Genomic DNA, 16603 nt, shown 5'->3' on the forward strand with positions numbered 1-16603 from the left:
CTAATTTAGATTTTCAGCTTTGCCTTCTTTTTTGATTTCTAAGGCTGTTTAAAAAAATCAATGTACTCTTACTTTACCCATCTTAGCCATTTCAAACTTATAGAGTATATGTGTGTCATAAAGTAATAACGATTTTGATTGAATTTAAATTTAACTGTCAAAAATGAATACTAAGTTATATGTAACTACAAATGTAAGGTAAACAAAGGCATTATATGAAGTCGGTAGCCTCAAACATATTATTTAAAATAATAACACTGCAGGTTGTACAGTTTCTAGAAAGTTCAAACAAAAAGCTCGCCTGATATAGTAGTAACACTGTTTCATAGATGTGGAGAAGATGTAACACTTGTCCCAGCTCATGTAAGTTGCACTGAACTACCCATCCCGAATCCTGTTTATGTTATCTCTACTCCCCTTTATTATTCAATTGGTGAACCCTTCGTGGATTGTGACATCTTCATCATTCATGTTCATACCAGTGGCCCTACTCTGGACCCTCTTCCTTTATTGGCTCTTGCAATAAACAACATTTAATACAGAGGAGTTGCTATGCATTTTGTAATTAAATTAACTGAGTATGTAAACATCATAAAGATTGAGTTTTTTCGGTGTTATCGTATTCAACAACAGTAAATATCTCAAAGTTTAATCAATTCTTTCAACCTTACATTATTTTAAGTTTGGCATAGGCCATAGCATTTCTTATATTTACTAATTTTTATTTAAATAACAACGAAATTGAATTTACATGCGTTATATTTTCAATCAGCGTTAAATTTAAACCGTAGTTTAAATTAAAATCGTAGTAGAATTGTGAATTAAGAGTAAACTGTAATATTCTGGAAACATTGATTACGTTAACAACCGTACTGGGAGCAAAGACTTATATATTACAATTACAATTATAATTGTGTATTGTTTATTCATTCCATTATATTTTAGACATATAAGCTACTTTAATGAAGACAAAAATTTACATTTGAAGGAAATAGCAGTTTTGGAAACAAAAATAAAAACTAAGAAAATCCATCTTAATTTAACGTTTTGGTGTCACACAAGAATAAGTACACTGATTTGATGTTAATTATTAAGGATAATACAAATGTAGTAATTGCGATTATGCCTCACAGCAGCAGTAACGCGACGTTTCGTGAACTCATATCTCCACTCTTTTTTAGGCCTCAAACCCTTAAAAATGCGAGAGAGTAAACAAATATTCGAGTTTATGTTGTGATACAAACAGATGTCAAATACTCGTAATCCATATTCCGTTTCAAATCATCTAACGTCATTAATAGAACGATACTCTATCGTTAAACAAAGTTATGCACTGCATGAAACTCACGTTTAATGGCAGAATATTATACAACTACTGATTAAACCATCGGTTAAGAATTTTTAATTTGCTATTCACCTGTCAAACAATGAACACGCACTACAAGTGTAATACTTAATATAGTCGTTAATTATTTGTTTAAGATAGAAAAAAATATAATGGATGCAACATATTTTTAAAATGAAAAATATCACCAAGAGATGTTTAAAATTTACTAAGCCCAGCAAAGTAATATAATTTGAATTGAACTCAATGTTTTGGTTGGAACTTTAATTGATATAAATAATATTTAATTTTGGATGAACATTCTTAAAGAATCGATATATCTTTTCTTAACCGATTATATCAAAATTCGTATTCGAAATTTCGTTCAAATCGATGGGAATGATATTATTGTGCAATCTCAAAAGGATACAGTTCTGTAATATCTTTTCTTCCTCCTTGTTTCTATTGGATTTCCATTAGTGGTGTAATGTTGCTTTCCCAATACAATATGTGACATTTGCTATCCTTACTTTTGCAATCATTTCCAGATTGTTCAAATATCTCAATACTTATTCGATAGTTCTGAACCCAATACTATGTTACGTGCTAATTTACGTGTTGTCCACTGAGGCTATCTATGTTAGCATTTTCACTTTATTTTGAATTAAAATTATTTTATGTTTATAAACATAATACTTTAATACATTTTCGAGCGTATAACTCGGCGATAATTTATTCCTAACATTCCTACGTTCCATTTTCGAGTTTATTCGTAACACGCATCAATGCATGAAACCAGGCCTATTAATTGGAATATATCTTTATCGTAATGAACAAATTTTTTTAATCTCTTTTCGTGCAAGGTTTGTTCTCCAGGCCAAACCACCTTTCGCATAACAGGCTTTGATCAGGTTGTATGTACACTCTGAAACCTATCGCTAATTTTATTCTCGAGATGTCAAGTCATTCACTATACCGAAAAGACTTTTCGTCTCCTTGGCATACAAAAAATTTTGTCAGCCTAGTAAGTGATTCAATTAGGCACAGCCAAATTAAATGGTTAAACACGCACCATCATAAAACGCATTCTTGTCTATATTGAAATTGAGTTCCATTCGAAATACAAAGTATGCAGATGATATCCGTCAATATTTTTTACATAATATATTCACATTTTTTTCCGTTCAGTTGTGTTACACATAATTTAAATAATAAATGTTCTGGCGAGATAAGGAAAGTATTGCAATGGCAAGAATATGCATGCTAAAACTGCCTATCACTCTATTATTTTTTAAAATTTTACTATATGAATACCCTACAGGTGTTAACATTGCACTTGTTATGTTCTCATATAATTGCACTCATATTGTTTATAGTTTTATTAATTCTGGTATTTTCTGGTTGCGAAACACATAAACCATCATCGAAATCAATCTTTCTTTATATAAATGAGTCTTCATGCAAAATTTCAGTTAATATATTAGTTCGGACATCGTGCCATCGTGCAGATAGACAGACATAAATTAAATTTACCCAGCTTAACGAGTGATAGGCTTCAAAAACGCTCAGCCAATAAATCATTGTAATTGCCACTTAATAAAACTGAAACTGTCAGAATGTATTGTTATTGTTGTAGAATAGATAATAAAAGTTCGCACAAGATGAGGTGATAGGCTTTGATGGGTTTGTAAAAGGGAATTTGACAATTGAGCGTGGGTAAAGATAGCCCTTTCCACGATATTACAGTTCCTACAACTTGTTCTGTATCAAATGACAGTCTTCAAATGCATTTTTGCTTGGAAAGGAGAGGAAGAGATATATGTTGCAATTATCATTGTCACAGATAATCACACACAAAGATGAGCCACAGGGGTCTGTAATCAGCCGATAACACGGCCGGTAATTAATTGATGTCGGATTGTAGTTATGATCCGTCCGTTGAGTACAAATTAATTAACTAATTAATTTTCGATGTAATCCTTGGACCATTTTGTACTTAACTAATAATAGGACAACTAAACGATTACTGCGATTTCTTAATTATGGCAATTTTAAAATTATTAAGTAATATGAAAAGTTATGACGTAATCATAAGGCCATTTTTATTGATTATAAATGGGAATATTTTGGAAATTACGGAGAATTTATTTATAATTATTTTTGCATATATAATTTAACATATATACTTGATAACCATTTGAGTGTATTTGATACTATTTTCAGTCAAACGTACTCAATGACTATTAAACAAGGGGGTTTTGGAGACCTCGAAACTGTCCTTAACTCCTTTCTAATTTTAAGTAAAGTAGCTAACTATCTGAAAAATAGATTTAGATTGCGTTTGGTTACTACCAACGATCTCTTCTTTAAATGAGTCAGATGATTTACTCATTTGGTTGTTTTTTTAGCACGTGTACGAGGAAATTCCTATTTTAAAGTGCCATTAGCGTAAATCATTAGAGGATATAAGTACACAGAAGAACATACCTGAATGCTGGTATCAACATATAGCAATATAGCGGACAATAAATCAAGTCAACATGTGACAAGCAATACAAGGCAGGGAATATCGACTGCCCGGTGTGACAGGTGAATCATTTCAAGATGTACATAACACTTGTGTCACTGCACACAAAAAACATAACGGTTGAATCTTGTTTTTAGAAAATAGATTGCAATCTATATATATATATATATATATATATATATATATATATATATATATATATATATATATATGATTCATAGTGTTCGAACGGAAAATAAAGATACATAAATATTGGAAGTAATCTTGATTTTCTTATTATGTTTTTCTATCGTTTCTCCACATACACATGCCAAAATATTAACACTTTGAACTTTTCTACTATGTGAATTGTGTTTTTGGCAAAGATTCAAATAAATTGACTGATTTTTTTATCTAAAAAATATTATTATTTCATATTGTATAATACGTGATGGAAAATTAAATCTTTGTATCCACAGTTTCCAAAGTAGGATTTGAAAATATCGCTGTACATACAGCTTCAAATATATAAAGACAAAGAAAATGAATGTTTTAATGTTTTTTTTTATCTTTAATGAGAACGGCAGAAAGTCTAAATAACAAAAAAAGAATATTATCGCCTTGTGTAGTAATTATATATTCGCTTCAAATGAATTTGCTGCATTCTGTTCTTGCTGGGTAATATTGTTATACTGTTACGCCCCTGTTTTTTTACAACAGGTAACCCTTTTACAATCAGCACAACTGTAAAATCTGCAAGCTAAGTGTTTAACTCATTGAGTTATTACATAAAGTGAAATATGCAATCAAAAATGTTCAAATGTAATGTCAAAAATGACTTAAATACAAAATTATTGTACTTTATAGTACTGGTAGGAGGTATCTGCGCATAGTTAAAAAGAAAGATTGTAAAACTATCATTTGTTAGTTTGGTTATTTTAATTCATATTTAACGAAAATGGCCAAATGCAAAATAATTTAATCGTAAATCCCGGCGGAACAAATGCTTTATTCAATGTTTAAAAAAAATTAAAGCAAACAAATAAAAACAAATAATAAAGATTAATCCGATTTTATTTGACTTTAGAAAACTAATGATTTTTTTAAACATCCAGGAAACGTAATCACACATTGCACACTTAAAAATCAGACATTCAAACGACTGGTTATAAAACTTTAAAGACAATTCACACCAACACTATTAGTTATCAACTAAAAATTACAAACCAATATGTTACCCAATAATAAATATTATATATATATATATATATATATATATATATATATATATATACAGTATATAATATTACATAATTTAAAATATAGACTGTAAAAGTGGTATCAAGGAATCCCAATTAAGTTAATACAAATTTACTTTCTAAAGTATAACGTATAACGTTTATTACAATAATATTATTACAACTTTTATATATATAATATTTCAAGTTACAATTAACGTATGAAGATTCATAACAATGAATCAAATGATTAACATTATTTTGAGTTTATTATTCTCTGTCACACTTAGAAGCCTAAGAAAACAATAACTTAAAACATACTATACTTATATTTTACCTGGTTTAAGAATATGAGACAAAGGGAGAAATAAGTAAATTACGGAATCCGTATTCAATATCGAACTCCATGTTATTCAAACAGATACTGACATCGCAGAAGCTTTAATTATACCTCAAGGATCCAGAAGTGAAAATCACCCTTACAAAAAAAAACTACCATCTATAGAGACAGACATCGCAAAAACTGTAGTTCCCTTTAGCCAAATTCAAAAGAAATCTGAAACAAAAGTAAGGTTATTCAATTATATTAATTATTACTTATATGCATATAAAAAATTCCATAATTATTGAAAATGAATCCAAGCTTTTATGGTGTTAGTTAAAAATTGATTGCGCTCTAAGCACTTTTGAAAATTCACAACTCTGAAATAAAAAAAAGAGAATCTTAAAAAATATAAGTGTAAATATATTATTAAGTATAAGTTAATGTTTGATTATTGCAACAGAGAATACAAAATATATACTATAAAAAATAAATCGATATATCGAAATAAAAGGGATAATTTAAATAAAAAGTAAGGATTAATTTTAGATTTAACTTGCTGCTCAATTAATGTGTAATCAAGAAATGTCAAAGAGCCAACTTGAGTCATACATAATGCTTGCGTAGACTCGAGTTGAACATTTTAGATTTTTTTCCTGAGCACTCCGTGGGTTATTTAAAAAACTGTTATTGTGAAAAGTGATCTGAACTTATAAATAGATGGCGTATATAATTTACGAATTCTGGTCATTATTAATATTGTAGAAATAAGAGAAAAGTAAAAAATGTTATAATACTGAAAAAATAACAAAATTGGATCGTTATTTAAAAATTTGATCAATAACTCTAGGTCGGATTTAAAACTAAAAATGCTATGCAGCGTTTATTTCGGGTACCTGTAACATTTCGTCTTTTGTCTAGGCTGCAAAATTAAAACATCCAAGGTACTTGCAGCTGTTATGTTCATTTAGAAAAGGACGGTAACTCTTCAGATAAATCTGAGAAGTGGCATTTTCTCTAATATGACTGTAATATGGAAGAAATTAGGTACAGGAGGGGAGGGTCCATCAAGCTTGAAAACTGGTTGCTTATTCTCCACTCCAGTGTTCATCATAGGTTGGTGCTCGGTAAAGTGACTTTAGGAAAGTTGAGATAATTGGATTCTTGCTTGACATTGGTAATCACTGTGACTACTCAAAGACGTAGCTACTGGCAGGACGAAGACATCACAAGCCACTGTACTGATGACTCTGCAGACTACTGCCGTTTGTTTTCAAATTAATATGTAGATGCAGAGTGCATGTTGCTCTGGACGATAAGGAAGACGATTGTCAGCGGTGCACAGCTTGTTAAAGATATACATCTGGTTTGCCGTGTTTTATACCTATGTTTCTGCCGAGATGGAACAAAAACTGAACAAAGTATAGAACAAAAATACTAAAACATTCAATAAACTCTACATAGACTACATGTGATACAGCAACAACAATTCTTTAGATTGAAGTATCCAATATTGGTTTAGTGAGACAAATTTGGTGTTGTAGTGTTAATTCTTTGTATTTTATCTGTTTCCACCATAATTTAAGGTTTATATCAGAGAGTGCAACAAATTAATTACATCTTATTCCAAATAATGATGAATATGGATTTATCCTAATTTAAAAGAATAAAATGTGTTACATTTATAAAAACTACTTATTTTATAATACTATAAAATGTTGCAAAAGTGGTTCCTATGTAAGTATGTAAACTTTACAAAATAAAAATATTCTTTTCGTTGATTTATGATGCTTAAAAATATACCCCGAATTATGGATTTACATGTATACTCTATAAGGTATATAGCATATACTTTACTTGTACATAGTTTCAGCTTGATAACATCAATAATCAAAGATCAATAATTAAAGTTGAACAAGTAACATTTTACACATTGAACATGTTTAATAACGATTATGGAGGATCGTTTGTTAACCGTAAAGCTACACAAATGTTTTAAGCATACAAAGAATATCAGTAATTAAAAAAATACAACTCTGAAATAATTTTGCTTTATCATACATTTAAATAACAATTATGTTATTAAACGGCTGCATTCACTTTCAATATTCATCAAACATACTATTCTAAAAAGAAGCTCTTATATTTTACGGCTAAAAGAATCAATAAACTAAGTTTACTGTGGATTTAAGTTTTTAGTTCGTTTATCATTTAGAGACGCTCGCCGCAGAAGCCGTGGGGCGAGTACAGCAGTGGCTAATGTATTAATTGACACAGGATTGTTGTTGCGCTCATCCCTCTATTGAATACAAACTAATTAACTTGTAACGATCATCATTCCAATTAACTGTACATGGTGCAAACCAGATATAATTAATTACTAATTATAATAAACCGCTGGCTACAATTTGTTGCACACTTGTGGACAAGGTTATATACTACAATTTTATTTCAAGGTAATTCTTTAGATTAATTAAAAGTTTTGATCTATGCAAGTGACGTACAATGCTTGGATTAAATTATTTAAAGTATGGAGTACTTTAGTAGAATTAGACCTAAAAAGTATTACAGGAAATAAGTACACTTTAATAATTACAGATACATTTAATTTCAAAACTATTTGGAAAACTCCAATGTGGGGTTCCTTAATTTTGTTAACACTTAGTTTACATAAACCTTTAAGCGAAACACGAGCGAGATTTATATAATAACAAAAGTTAAAAATGCAAATCATTTACCAAACAGAAATTTATTTAAAATGGCTATTACATTTTTAACGCTATTGCTGAAGTAACACTCGCTATTTCGAATAGCGCTGTTAACAATGTTCCAAAATGAGACTTTCTTGCTCTATCTTTTTTTTCGTTGCAAAGACCTGTGGATTAGGAGATATATACATAAATAGAGGAGAAAATCGTAAACATAAACGTGTATGACGAAACAAAATGTTAGATATTTTTCAGACAAAGCACGGCTCTTAGAGAATAGCTAGTTCTGAAATTACAGGAAAATGTTTGTTTCTTTCATATCTAAGTGCACATATATCACTGCACTGTAGTTCTCTCTCAGTTGTGCCAGGTTGTCTGGATTTGATCCATAGTATAGATTTGAAAGAATACAAATAAAAAACTAAGGTTTCCAAAGCCAGTGATCTATAAATATATTCATTGAGCCGCCAACATGTCCACTGCCTCCTTTATTGTTCATCTAACGATGAAAATGAAACTTAATTTAGAGCTACATTGGTACAAAACATTGGAATAATTTATAATGGCAGATTATTTATTAAGGACTTGACAGGACCTTCTTAAAATCTCGCCGTTGTCCGTTCTTTCTACAATACATAAGAAATAATGAGTAATTAGTGTTTATTGTCAGGATATTTTGTCTTTGTTGTCGGAGAGTGTAATAAGTTGTATGGGCAACAATGCGATGAATCTCTGGCGTAATTCCGTGGCGTTTATTTTAATGTTTCTAAACTATCGATATTTTTTTAACATTTTACGACTGCTTCGACGGAAATTTGAAGTCGAAGTGCACATACCTTAATACTGGAGGCTATTGTAATATAATGGAGCTTATACATAGCGTAAACAATGCATTAGTAAAGACCCAACAGATTTCCCTTATAATTGTGTCGTCCGTGCGTTACGGATAGAACTCTTGATAGAAACATCCTAAACACTCCAAACTTTGTACATAATGTCCCTCTTGATTAAAGGAGGAACTCTATTGATTTGGGGGTCGAAATATCAAAGGAAATTATGTTCCTTCATCTATGTCCGTTTGTTCAACAACTTGTTCTTTGCGCTTTGTACGGTGTTTAGTTGTAATGGTTTATTTTTTATAAAATTGCCCAGGTTTCGGTTGTCGCGTTACAAATTATACAGGAATCATTGAACTTTATTAAGATCAGAATACATATGCGCTCAAATTTTGTGTTAAAGGTTCTCCAAACTGGTCGATCTCCTCAGCTCAGGTCTCTTTTGACTGCAATATTCGCTTATTTACATTTAATGTTCATACAGTTATAAATCTATTTCAGTCACTGAAATGCACTGAACGAACATAAGATCTTTGAAAATTTTTGTTTGAAAAACACTCAGAATATAGAGTATATTCTACAAACACCACACTTCTACGGACCACGAATGGTTTCATGACTAACAATCCCTTTGGCAGTTTTTACGAACTTCGCAAGCAGCAATAAAAGAGATATAGTAATCTAAAACTTAATATTTTTATTCTTTTTAGTAAAAACGAATTCTTTGATAGTTTATTTTTATTTATTTATTTTAAAACAATGAAACTACGTATAATCTTATTTAAACAAATCAAGCTGACTACATCAAAATCACAGTGGATTAATTTGCCACTGAAGTTCCCACTTATATCGTTTTATTAATATCTTTTTTGATTGCTAGAATTATTAACGTTTTAAAAATGGAGTTTACATTAATTTACTTCGAATATTTATTATTGTACAAGCTGTTATCGGCCGTTTTTCAGAGAATTCTTTTTTTTTCAGTAAGCGGATCTACGATGTACTATGGTGGAGCCCTATGATAGTTTTAAAAACACAAGTAAGTATATATCAGGTTTTATTTCAGTGAGCGGATCTACGATGTACTATGGTGGAGCCCTATGATAGTTTTAAAAACACAAGTAAGTATATATCAGGTTTTATTTCAGTGAGCGGATCTACGATGTACTATGGTGGAGCCCTATGATAGTTTTAAAAACACAAGTAAGTATATATATCAGGTTTTATTTCAGTGAGCGGATCTACGATGTACTATGGTGGAGCCCTATGATAGTTTTAAAAACACAAGTAAGTATATATCAGGTTTTATTTCAGTGAGCGGATCTACGATGTACTATGGTGGAGCCCTATGATAGTTTTAAAAACACAAGTAAGTATATATCAGGTTTTATTTCAGTGAGCGGATCTACGATGTACTATGGTGGAGCCCTATGATAGTTTTAAAAACACAAGTAAGTATATATCAGGTTTTATTTCAGTGAACGGATCTACGATGTACTATGGTGGAGCCCTATGATAGTTTTAAAAACACAAGTAAGTATATATCAGGTTTTATTTCAGTGAGCGGATCTACGATGTACTATGGTGGAGCCCTATGATAGTTTTAAAAACACAAGTAAGTATATATCAGGTTTTATTTCAGTGAGCGGATCTACGATGTACTATGGTGGAGCCCTATGATAGTTTTAAAAACACAAGTAAGTATATATCAGGTTTTATTTCAGTGAGCGGATCTACGATGTACTATGGTGGAGCCCTATGATAGTTTTAAAAACACAAGTAAGTATATATCAGGTTTTATTTCAGTGAGCGGATCTACGATGTACTATGGTGGAGCCCTATGATAGTTTTAAAAACACAAGTAAGTATATATCAGGTTTTATTTCAGTGAGCGGATCTACGATGTACTATGGTGGAGCCCTATGATAGTTTTAAAAACACAAGTAAGTATATATCAGGTTTTATTTCAGTGAGCGGATCTACGATGTACTATGGTGGAGCCCTATGATAGTTTTAAAAACACAAGTAAGTATATATCAGGTTTTATTTCAGTGAACGGATCTACGATGTACTATGGTGGAGCCCTATGATAGTTTTAAAAACACAAGTAAGTATATATCAGGTTTTATTTCAGTGAACGGATCTACGATGTACTATGGTGGAGCCCTATGATAGTTTTAAAAACACAAGTAAGTATATATCAGGTTTTATTTCAGTGAGCGGATCTACGATGTACTATGGTGGAGCCCTATGATAGTTTTAAAAACAAGTAAGTATATATCAGGTTTTATTTCAGTGAACGGATCTACGATGTACTATGGTGGAGCCCTATGATAGTTTTAAAAACACAAGTAAGTATATATCAGGTTTTATTTCAGTGAACGGATCTACGATGTACTATGGTGGAGCCCTATGATAGTTTTAAAAACACAAGTAAGTATATATCAGGTTTTATTTCAGTGACCATGGGTAAGAAATTAATAAGCTAAATACAATTTTTGCTTGTTCACATTAGTTTTGCGAGTGTATGAGCATGCGGTTCTGGTTCTAATCAATTACATTTCGCCACAGTGAAACTAAGTTCATTTAACATTTCAAAATAATTTTTTTTAATAAGTTTTGTGTGATAAAGTCTTGTTGTTTTCGGATTGTAGTCTAGGAAACAATGGCTCGCCTAGGACGTTTGTGCTCAACCCCTGTATTTTCTTAAAGAAGACTGCCATAAGCAACCTCAATGGAGACGACCAGTTTTGGATACACTTGATTACAAATATACACAGCTCAGTTTATTAAGGTGGGTTTATCATTTCCTCGTGTTGTCACGTAAAGACGGCTGTATATAACTTTTGAAATACGCTGTAAATAAATTATCTTTACGACTGCGGTTATGACTGAGTTATTCTCTAAAAAAGGATAATAGGGCTTCGACAATGTCACCGTTATATGTAACAAAAATTGAGTACTATGTTATGAGTATTGGAACACACCACCTTTCCTGCCTAATATTCCAACTTTCCTGATGAGTGCGACATGGGTTGTGTAGCTCTTGGGTTTTCTAGTGATATCGCTTGGATTCATTCTCACCAGGCTAGTCTTTTTACTGTTTTTTACTAAACAAATATGATTTTATATGGCTTACAACTCACACTCTTTTGTAAAATTTAGTCCAGTACATCACTACTGTGTTAGAAGAATATTGTGTGTGTGTGTGTGTGTGTTACATAATACGACTTCAGATTTTTTCACACGAGTATTTTTTATAACAAATAACGATGACAAACTAAGTAGTAACTAATCCTATCATACTTCCAACCCTCTAATCATAACTATCCTAAAATCCTACCTAACTATCCATTTTCACCAACTAACTTACTTTAAAAGATTAATTATTTCGCGATTTAAATTTCTGATTCTTCCACTTTGCACGTATTAAATACGCATAGCTAAGTTGACATGATAGAAACCAACTGATATTAATTTTCGTGATTATTTCTTACACAGTAAATCATCGTGTCAAACTGAAAACATGAAATCTCTCTCAAAAGTTAATACTCTCATACGTAATTCTATGAGAACAAAGACAAATGAAAACTAATAGTGGCCACGAAGGAGCAACGAAATCAACTGATAAGGCAATATAATTGTCCAAGACAAGGGCATTATATGAGCCTTTGACCAAATGGAGCTGGAATCAGATTCTGATCTCAATCCAATCACGTTTATATATTTCTATCTGGACTCGACCGGGCTTCGGTCTGCCCTTGTTTTAGAACACTACATTTACAGAATCGAATGTTTTATAAGAGCTTTCTTTTCTAATACATTGTAATATTTACGTTTCATTATAAGTAAGTGCTAATGTATGAATAAAATTACTATGTTATTTAAAATTACAATTAATTTTATATATTGTTGCTGTCTATCTCTAAATTTCGACTCTTTTGAAAAATATTTTTACATTTAAAATAAAAAGGGAACATGGTTTCGATCGATGGAGTAATGGTGTGCGCTATTACTAACATTTTTTTTTATTAATGCAACATTTAAAACTATATACTTGATATTTATTAATCATAACAATCATTTCTTTCAAAACATACATCAACAGCGTTCAACTTATAGATGCCAAGTACATAAACAGCATTTTCAGCTGATACATTGATTCCTTATCAGGTCAGTAAATATCCCTGTTTATGAAACCTGAGGTCAGAGAGTTTCATAGTTAAAGGTAATAAATAGTGTTCAGTCTGCAAATTGGGATACTACTTTTGGAAATGGCGCTCATTCAAAAGGTGTACAGCAGAAAACGGAAAAGTAACATTATTATTTTTGAGAAATTTTTCATTACGTAATATAGTGCTGCTCATCATAAAAAACCATTAATACTAATATTGAATACGTTTTAATTTATTTAGTATCAAATACAAATTGAAAATCGACCTATTTCTTAATAAATGTTAGTACACCTAATATAACGCTAAATGTTAAATAAATTGTACTAGATCAACGTTACCTAGTAATTAAGAATGAGAATATGAGTATTTTAGACTTTTTTAATTGCACATAATACGTTTTTAAAGTCTTAATCGAAATTTTACCAATTTATAATGTGCTACGTGCGCCATAAAAAATATATTTATTCCGTTTAATGGAAAATAATAATTGTTCAAAGAATTAATATAAAACAAAACATTGGTCAAATATTTAAATATATATATTATATTTTAAATGTTATTATTCAGAAATTGAACATGCAATTTATACCTAAAATAAAGGCTCTAATTTACTATACTAATCAATCATTACTGAGCATACACAAAACATAAGGACGTTATTTCTGGATCAGAGATACACAGTAAACACTATATCGTTTCTTAGAAATTATCAAGATGCAATACAAATACTCATACTTACTGCGAAGTCGATAAAACCATGTTTATCAAAATGTCTGTAAATAATTCAACATTAAAACATAAGTTCGGTATATCAGAGTTAGACTAGTGCTGTGATTACTTGAAGTGGAGGGTAAATTACTAGCATTTGAGTTAGTGCTCATTAAATTCTAATAAATGTAATAGTTAACGAATATGGAAATTTATTCACTCATTAAAGATACTCGAAATATTGTATATAAAATAACGTAAGCTGTGTATGAGGAATACGGATCTCAACTAAAATGACGAGAAGTCAGTTTAAATATAGACTATTCCAATTAACATTTTCTCCTTTATTAACTACATATTATTACCACTACTACTATTTTAATTACAAATCTTACGTTTTGATCTATTCTTGAAATATATCTTAAGCGGAGCTTAGTTTACTGTGATACATCGATTTGGTGGAATTTATTTTTACGTTAAATTTGTAGCCGTTTGAGACAAATTCCCTGAATACATAGAAATTAAAAGAATAGATAAAATAAAAACTGCTGAAGATAAAAATACAAACTATTTAGAGCATGTACATGAGTTATACATTTAGGGATTGATACATTTCCATACATTTACATAAACAAATTATATTTTATTGAATAAAACATAATTCTTAAATAACATATTTTAATTTATATTGTTAATAAATTGTTTTTCCTTATAAATGAAAGAAATTACTCCCTGAAGCTATATGACTCATGTAGGTATTATAAATATTCATATTTCCAACATCTTTAACCGTTCAAAGAGATGTCCAACTTACAGTATTTCACCTTTGTCAGCAACTTTCAAAATAATAATTAATGTTTGTGTAACATGATATTGATGATAAATTAAAACTTAAGGTGTGTAATCTAATATAATACACTATAGCGAGAAACAACGTAACCTAAGAATCCACGAGACATGAGCTCATTAGCATTATGATTATTCAACATTGCCTGGATTTCGTGAAATCTATATAGGATTTTCCCTATGAAAGAGTTTGATCAGTTGTGCTAATTTTTGTCAAGGTATATATGTGTGGTTAGCAAAATTCTTTCATAAAGTCTGTTCAACAATTTATCTCGTTGCTTGTCACTGATATAATATTATTAAATACATGTCTGACGGTATATTTTAAATGAGACAAGCTACCGATAGAGGAATAGTCAGAGTCGTAAATAATAGTTATAACAAACGAGTACTAACTATACTCGTAGTTAACTTAGTATCGTGCAATGTATGTATGTAGTGTATGTTGTACCGTAAATTAGTAAATTTAATTGCGTATAATGTAAATTTCGCAACCTAGTCAGCCAGTACAATATAATATTATTTTACATCCAATGTTCCGGAACTAAATTATTGGGCGGAGTAACTACCTAATTGGCACGCGTATGAATATTTTCTTCTAACCCTTTGTAGCAGCCCAACTACGTAACCGATCAGACCTGGCGCGCTTTGTCCGCGAGTTTACGTGTCCCACGTGTCTCACGGCTCACAGGGCACATATTATTTGAGTAGATGGCTACCAGTTTATTTAACTTCTACTCATCGTCTAGTAACCACCGACTAGACATAACCCTTCTTAGACTACAGCGCCATTGTCTCGTGCCAAGACGCCGACACCCGGGTTGTGAGTCTACACATTGCGAAGGGAAGTAAAATCTTATGTCTTATAAAGTAAAACATCGTAGACATAATTTCAGAGAACATTGGATATTTTAGGCCCACCTAGAAGATATACGTTTTTAGTTATCATATTCTAATTGGCAGCAACGTGGCATTACATAACTTTTCCTTTACCATCCAAAAGTGGTGCTTGTAAGTTGTCATAATTAAACTGAACTTATAAGTAAACTTTGCATTTCTAGTATTTATTACTACGACCTCAGAAGTCACCACCCTCATGTGTTATCGTCCAACGGTACAATGTAATATGTATGTATGTAGTGTATGTAGTGCAATGTATGTAGTTATTTTTGCCGTCTTTTTTTGTAACGCGATGCTGGTATAACTATTATTTACATGTCGTGACGGTTGGCCTTACACCGGAAAATCTGTGTTAAAAAGATATAATTTTGTAACCCTTTTGCTGCCCTTTTATTTACGCCCCCCTGGAGCGTCTGACGATCGATTCATTTCTTAGGGTCAATTCCATTTCTTATCGATTTCATCTAAATTATAATAAGTTTTTATGAAACGCAAATTGGTTCTATACTTCCAAATCTTGTATATATGAGGATCTTTGGCAAACCAAGTTATGGAAATTGGTTTGCTATGAATATTGTCATGTAAAACGTTAGCAAATACTTTCTTTAATTAATTATAATATAATGCTTCATCTAATGATGCAAATTCAACCTAATAAGGATTCTATTATCATTATGTGCGAATAGTAGTACTAAAATATAAAAGTAATAAGTTAAAAATAATAATAATCCTCCTATTATTATATTTCTAATAAATACAGATCATCAGACGATTCTTCTGCTTCTCTTAATACTTCCCCAAGCATTTAAGTCTTTCTTGAAAGTCCGTTGCATTGAATAATTATGACGCGTGTTTATATGGCAGTTGAATAATAATTGTATACTTACAGTAAAATCCGCGGTAAGTGCCAATTAAATAAGTATTTAGTTAATTTTCAAAATGTAGAGTCAAAATATTTTTGGTAAAAATGGAATATCTAGTATTTACTGTGAAAGTAGTTCAAACAATCATAAGTTAAAAGTAGTTCAGACAAAAGAATG

This window comes from Homalodisca vitripennis, chromosome 3 (genome assembly GCF_021130785.1).
Source record: "Homalodisca vitripennis isolate AUS2020 chromosome 3, UT_GWSS_2.1, whole genome shotgun sequence".
Classification (NCBI taxonomy): Eukaryota; Metazoa; Arthropoda; class Insecta; order Hemiptera; family Cicadellidae; genus Homalodisca; species Homalodisca vitripennis.